The sequence below is a fragment of the Panthera uncia genome, chromosome C2 (genome assembly GCF_023721935.1).
Source record: "Panthera uncia isolate 11264 chromosome C2, Puncia_PCG_1.0, whole genome shotgun sequence".
Classification (NCBI taxonomy): Eukaryota; Metazoa; Chordata; class Mammalia; order Carnivora; family Felidae; genus Panthera; species Panthera uncia.
The window spans coordinates 25,729,803-25,737,581 of NC_064810.1; the positions used below are offsets into that span (position 1 = coordinate 25,729,803).

General features: G+C 36.5%; 1 pseudogene; it reads right to left on the minus strand.

Annotated features, from left to right (window-relative positions):
• Positions 1–1,751: 1,751 nt before the first annotated feature.
• On the minus strand, positions 1,752–3,657 carry LOC125921526 (ribose-phosphate pyrophosphokinase 2-like; annotated as a pseudogene).
• Positions 3,658–7,779: the final 4,122 nt, after the last annotated feature.

The window sequence follows — 7,779 nt, forward strand, 5'->3', positions numbered from 1 at the left end:
ACTCATTTATTAAAACGAAAAAGTATATCTAAATAGGCTCTTTATATATCTTAAGTCAACTCTTTGTAGGTATAGACAATCTATATTGCATAGGGGGCTCTACAAAGCTACATAATGCCATTTTTTTTCCCTTAAAAGTCATTTTAAGGTATAGCAAAATGCTAGTTTCTGCAGTGACTGAAATGAACTTTTAACTTCAACCTCTGCTGTGGTGAAGTTTGAAACCTTAAAGATTGCCATTGAAATTTGTTACTGACTTAAAGATTTGATTTTTCTACCTGCAGAATGTAGATCAGAGAATTTCCTCTCTTCAAGTTTTAAAAGTCAGCAGAAGGGAGAGATTATTATTCTAAGGCCTTGTCTCTGTAGACAAATTCTCTTCTTTGGGGGCTGAAGAACTCAGTTGTTTGCACACAAGTGTGCGTATAACAAAGCTCACAGGGAGCCAGCGCTTGCCTTTTGCCGCAGGCAGGAATGCACCTCCCTGTGGAGGGTGTTGTCAAGGGCCATCTTGTGGAGAAAGCATTCTTGGCTTCCATGATTACTCTTGGGCCACCATTTGAACATTATCTTAATGGATCAAAAATTAATGCTTACTGATTTGTACTTTTTTCATAGGCCTGACTTGCCCACGTTTTTCATCTAACAGTTTTACTTAAAATAATCAGTTGCCTAAGAGACTTGCTACTTCTGATTACAAAAGGCAAAAGAATATGACATCAAAACTAAAGAAATAATGTTTAAATATGATTTAGGTGGCACTCACAAAAACTCACTTTTTATTATGTCCAAATCAAAATAATGATCAGACTAGTAAACTTGAGGGGATTTAGGGGAGTCTTTATTTTGGTGGAAATCCACAACATGAAATTATTGCAAAAAAGGCAAAGTAAAGGCTAGAGCTAAAAATAGACCATAAAACTAGATGGCAGGACAGGAGGAGACACTCAAAGAGCTGTCTTCCTGGGATGTCAGAGCACAGCATGAATGGGCCAGTGAGCCCGTAGAGTCTTTCTCTAAACATTTTCTCAGTCAGTCTATTGCTAAAGATAATTTTGAAATTTTAGAACATGACATTTCAGGTGAGTAATAGTTATATTTTTTAGAAGTTGCAGTAAAAAAAAATAATGAACTACATTGCCTCTGATATGTCTAATGTTTATCAGAAAGTAAACATGTCAGTGGCCATCTTAAAGCCACATAAAATTTGGTCAGATTAAGCACAATAACCACAATGGTTTATTTGAAATCTGGTTACTGAAAAAAAAATTCAAAATTCAGGGTATTATACATTTTCCAAGGTTCACTCAGTATAATTCTGTATACAGGGTTTTACCCAAATGTCCATTGACATTATTATTTACACAGAAAGCTTTAATCTGAAGTCATCTCTGGCACCTTCAGAATATATTAACTATGAACTTCTGCAATGTAATTATATACTTCAAACTTGTGGCCTCAAAGTACTGATAAAACAAAGAAAAAGGTCACCTATCCAACAAGTCAGGATGATGAAACATGTATCACTAACAGCAGGTCACTTAGAAAAATCAAATAACCACTACCCTCCCCTCAAACTGAAAATGAATGGACTTGAGCTTGAGGAGAGGGAAACAATGGGTCTTGGGGTATACAAAGATTGGGTGCTTTTGCATTATCCTATAATTGCTGAGTCCTGAAACTAAAAAGTCAGAAAAACTCTGGCAATTCAGAGGCCAAAGTGGGCTTCATTCATACCTGACATCTGGGATCTATAGTGGTATGTGGCTGAACAGGTAAAACACAGATTCACCATTGTGTGCCCTTTGGATTACCTCAGCCAAGATCATCAAGATATCAATAACCTGAATCTTGGAACAGTGTCTCCTTTTGACCCCATATGGAATGGTGTTTGTGACAACAGCTTCAAAGGCAGCATTATTCTGGAAATAGCTGGCCCAGAGAAGATCCTGTGGGTAAAGGACAGCATAAATTTTGGTGGCTTCTGCTGAGAGTAGCTGGTTGGAAGCACAGCAGATAGTGCCATGCATGTCAGCCATGTTGTCCACAAGGATAGCCAGGTGGTCCCTTATGTGGCCCACAAGAACCATCCGGTCCACTTCATTTGCATTCTTTTTCTATTTGTGAATCAAGGCAAATTCCACATTTACCTTGTCTGCAATTGATGGGACCCTTTTAGCTCCTCTGGCATCAGGTGAACCGATAATACAGTTCCTCCACTTGGCGGTGTTCTCCTGAATCCACTGCAGGACTACAGGCTCTGCGTACAGATTATCCACTGGAATGTCAAAGACTCGCTGGGTCTGAGAGGCATGCAGGTCCATGGTGAGGATGTGGTCTGCCCCAGCAACCAAGAACATATATGCCGCAAGTCTCACAGACATCAGAGCATGGCTCTTGTCCTTTTTACCTTGTCGAGAGTATGGAAAACCTGGGGTCATGGCAGTTACACTGGATGATGGACGACGTGATCTTGCAGGCGTTGATCACAATGAGGAGCTCCATCAGGCTGTAGGTTTCTCCACGCCACCCTGGATGTTATAGACATCTTTGGCTTCGCGCTTTCACCGATCTTGACTCTGGTATCCCGGTTGCTGAACTTCTTAGTGACCACCTTGCCCAGCTTCAGGCCCAGCCAGTCAGCCACACACAGGGACAGGTCCTAGTGTGAGCTGCCGCTGAAGAGCATGTGACTGGGCGTGGCAGAGATGGCCACGGCTCGGGAGCGGGAAAGCACGCTGTCCCTGTCCGGTGTTGATGTCAGGGTGAATCTGGCATTATATAATTGTCTGTGAATTATTTATTTCTTTTTAACTTTTTAGGAGCATATGTGCGGAAATGGTATTATTTTTTTCCTTGAATTTTGGGAGAAATGATCTGTAAAACTATTTGTGCCTGGAATTTTTGTTTTTGTGAGAAAGTTAACTACAATTAATATTTTTCATAGATAAAACTTTTATATCTTTTGTAGCCATTAGAAGTTGTGGCTTTTGAGGAATTTGTCCATTTCCTCTAAGTTGCCAAATTTATTGCCATAAAGATGTTCAAAATGTTCCTTTATTATCTTTTAAATATTCTTAGAATGTATAGTTATGTTACTTCCCTTACTCCTGCTATTGGGAGAACTAGTGTCTACTCTCCTTTATTCTCTCCTAATAGACTGGTTAGAATGTATGTCAATTTTATCTTTGTTATTAAAGAACCAGTTTTTGGTTTCATTGTTTTTTTGTTTTTGTTTTTAATTCTGATTTTTAGATAATTTAGGCTCTGAAGTTTATTGTATTTCTTTTTTCTACTTTGGAAGCTGATGTCAGTGACTTGAGATGATTCTCATTTTCCAGTATTAAGCAATAAGTGCTTTAAATTTCTCCCTAGGTACTGTTTTTTAGTGACATCCCACACGTTTTGATATGTCATATTAGTTTCATAGGGCTGCCGTACCAAAGTGTTATAAACTGGGTGACTTAAAACAAAAGAAATTTTATTCTCTCACAGTTCTTGAGGCTAGATGTCATGAATCAAGGTGTCAGCAAGACCATGCTCCCTCTGGGTCTCTTGGTACAGTCCTCCTTACCCCTTCCTGGATTCTGATGGTAGCAGTGATCCTTGGTGTACGTTGGCTTGCGGGTGCATTATACTGGTCTCTGCACCTGTCATCGTGTGATGTCTTTTCTTTGTGTGTCTCTTCTCTTCTTGTAAGGGCACTAGTCATATTGGATTAGGGCCCACCTTATCCAGTATTATCCAGTTTAATATTATAATATCTAGTATTATCTCATTTTGAGTTAACTAATTATACCTGTAATGACTCTATTCTCAAATAAGGTCACATTCAGAGATGCTGGGGGGTTTAGAACTTGAATATACTTTTGGAGGAAAACAATTTAACCCATAATAATTGATTGTATTTTCATTCTGTTTAAAATACATTCTAATTTTTCTTTCTACTTTTTTTTTGACCTGTGGATTATTTAAAATGTTTCTTAGTTTTTAAATATTAGAGATTCTTTCAATTTAATTAAAAAAATTTTTTTAATGTTTATTTTTGAGGGATAGAGACACTGTACGAGTGAGGGAGGGGCAGAGAGAGAGGGAGACACAGAATCCCAAGCAGGCTCCAGGCTCTGCACTGTCAGCACAGAGCCTGGCTCGGGCCTTGAACCCACAAACCATGAGATCATGGCCTGAGCTGAAGTTGGGCACTTAACTGACTAAGCCATGATTTGGGTTTAAAAAACAATTTTCATGTCTTAATTTTTGAATATGTGGAATATATTTATAATAACAGTTTTTTTTAAGTTTATTTTATTTTTGAGAGAGAGAAAGAAAGCGAGCGCACAAGCGGGGGTAGGGCAGAGAGAGAGAGAGAGAGAGAGAGGGAGACACAGAATCCAAAGCGGACTCCAGGCTCTGAGCTGTCAGCATAGAGCCCAGTGTGGGGCTTGAACCCATGAACCGTGAGATCATGACCTGAGCCGATCATGACTGAGCCACCCAGCACGCTTATAATAACAGTTCTAATGTATTTGTCTCCTAATTCTAACAGTGGCTCTGGTTCAGTTTATATTGATTTATTTATTTTCTCAGTGTGACTCATATTTTCCTAGTTTTTCAGTGCCTGGTAAGTGTTTTTCAGTTTTATTGAGGTATTATTGACTTACAAGAACTATACATATTTAAGATATCCAATGTGATTGGATACATATATATACACTGTGAAATGATTGTTGTAATCAAGTTAATTAACATACCCATCATATAATTTTTATCTTTAAAGTTTGATTTGGGTTTAAAAAAATCTTCCTTGTCTTAACTTATGGACACATGGAATATATTTGTAGTAACAGTTCATTCTTTCATTTATCCCCTTTTTTGGGTAAGAAATCTTAGCAAGTTTCAAATACACAACACATTACCACTAATTATAGTATCCATGCTGTACATTGGGTCTCCAGAACTTCTTCATCTTATAGCTGAGAGTTTGTACCCTTTGACCAACATCTTCCCATTTACCCCCACATCCTCAACCCTTGATAACTACCATTTTACTCTCTGCTTTTATGAGTTTGGCTGTTTTCGATTTCACATATACGTGAGATCATGCAGTATTTGTCTATTTCTGTCTGGTTTATTTCACTTAGCATAATGTCCTTAACGTTCTTTTATGTGGTCACAAATGGCAGGGTTTCCTTCCGCTTTAAGGCAGAATTAACATCACACTGTATAAACATACCACATTTTTCTTTATCCATTCCTCCATTAATAGCTATATAGGTTGCTTCCATAGGGCTACTGTGAATAATGCTGCAACAAACATGAGAGTGTAAATATCTCTTCAAGATAGTGATTTTATTTCCTTTGAGTATATACATAGAAATAGGATTGATGGATTATATGGTAATTCTGTTTTTTCATCTTTCTGAGGAAACTCCATACTGTTTTCCCTAAAGGCTGTACCAATTTACATTACCATTAACAGTGTACAAGAGTTCCCTTTCACCACATCCTCATCAACACTTGTTATCTTTTGGTATTTTGATAATAGCCATACTAATGGGTATGAGGTGTTATTTCATTATGGTTTTGATTTGCATTTCCTGGATATTAAACCGTCTTATCACACACATACACACATGAATAAATAAGTAGGGTGGGAGGCAACTTTTGGAGGTGACGATATGTTTATGAGATTGATTATGGTGATGACTTCATGGGCATATGTTCATCTTCAGACTCATAAAGTAGTATGTATTAAATATGTGCAACTTTTTGTATGTCAGTCATAGCTCAATAAAGTGGTTTTTATTTAAAAATACTTTACTAAAAGCATACTTTACTATAGTTTTAGTAGGGTTCCAGAAAATATTGTAATTAGATGCATATGCTCGGTCTACCATATTGAAATAGAGTCAACATTAGTAACTATTAACTATTTTTTTAACTTTATTTTTTTAATTTATATCCAAATTAGTTAGCAAGTAACTATTAACATTCTTCTAAGTATTCTCAGGATAAAAAGATATTCTCAAAATGTAGACTTGTAAAACTTCAAATTCAAAGTTAGTTCTTTTCCCTTTTTCAACTGAAAATAAGGAAAAGTCATCATCATTGAAATTAGGTTTCTCACTTTTTGGAGAAACCTAATTTCTCACATTCTTCTGGAACAGAGGCACATTCAGAGAGGATTGATTATATGGGGACTTTCCTGTGCATTATCATTTTGAAAATGGTTTGGGTTATAGAGTTCTTCTAGAACTCATTCAAGAACTCAAAATATATAAAGAGAATGTTGAAAGTAGGTAGTGTAGTTCTTCAAACATTAATCTGTAATACCTGGACTTATTCCTTTGTAGACTCAAATGCGTGCTCAATCAGCTTAGCCCTATTTTGTTCCAGGACAGGTATGCTAAATACTATGAAATTGGTCCCTGCCAATGACCTTTCTAGTGTGAGCTTGAAATGCTCCCTCCTTTTGTACATTAGTCTCCATGGAATTTTTCATTTAAAAGCAAGTCTTATCTATTTGTACTAACCTGGATAAAATGTTCTCATCATTATTTTGTAGTGTTGTTTACATTTTCCAGTACCAGCCTGATCAAGTTTACAAAGTTTTGGCGCTCTTTGTAGTGACAACCACTTAAGAAAGGAAATCAGTGTTGTATTACAAATTCTTCATTTTAAATATCCTCTTTCTTTCTTCTGACAAAAGTGCAATCAAACAAAAAAGATTGCTCTTAAGAATTAGGGATTAGAATAGTGGAAATTTGTAACTCTTAAAAGTTGTACCAATTGTAGTTTAATTTTTATTGATATTATAGGAAAGTGCTCACATTTTCTCTTTGATGCAAAGTTTCATTTGGAACGTCCAGACATGCACCAGTGAGCCTAGATGGATTTGCTATTTTGTTGTCTGGAAACAGTTTGGCTATTTTTGTTGAAATAACATTGACTTTTTTTTTTTTCCCTTGTGGATATTTTTACTATGTGTTGCCAAGCACCAAAAAGATAGGCACTTTCAAAGTCCATGATAATATATACTCACTGTACAGATGACTGTTCCCCCTCATCTTTACCCTAATTCAGGGGACTAAAACATCATTTGTTAAGTTATTATTGGGAGAAATAACTTCTGCATTCTTTGTAAGCCCACTAGGAGAAAGGACTTTTTATTTCTCCCTTTAATTAAAATATACAACTGACTTCTCAAAACACATATGAATCTAATATAATTTTCTAACAAAAAGGAGGAGCTGCAAGGGAGATTTTATATATGGTTTCTAAAACTGCTTAGAAATAAAAAGCAAATGCTATCTTCCTTGGGCACTTATTCCATGAAACTTTGTGAGTTTAAAAGAGTAAAGAATAAGAACAAATTAAAAACTAAATGTAGGGTGGAGTTACTTTTTGAAGCACTGCCATGAGTTTCCTGGCTCAGCTGGTGGGAGATGTCAAACAATAAACTGAAATAAATGAACACAATAACCAAATAAGAACCATAACTTACACAAGGATGTGTTTTAAGTTTGGGAGAAATAGTTGTTGCTTTGGCTGACAAGGCCCTGTTGTTCAATTTTGTTTATTAAATTAGAGCAGATATATTGACATGTACTTCGTCATACATGTATAGCTCTTCAAAGTGACTCTTCCTAATATTGGAAATTCTTGGCTACTTTTCAGTCTAAGGAGAGGTTAGCCAAAGACTAAAGGTTTATTAAGACCACCCAAAATACCAGACTCCACCCCTTCTCTGAATCTGTGCCACTGTAATACAAATGGAGA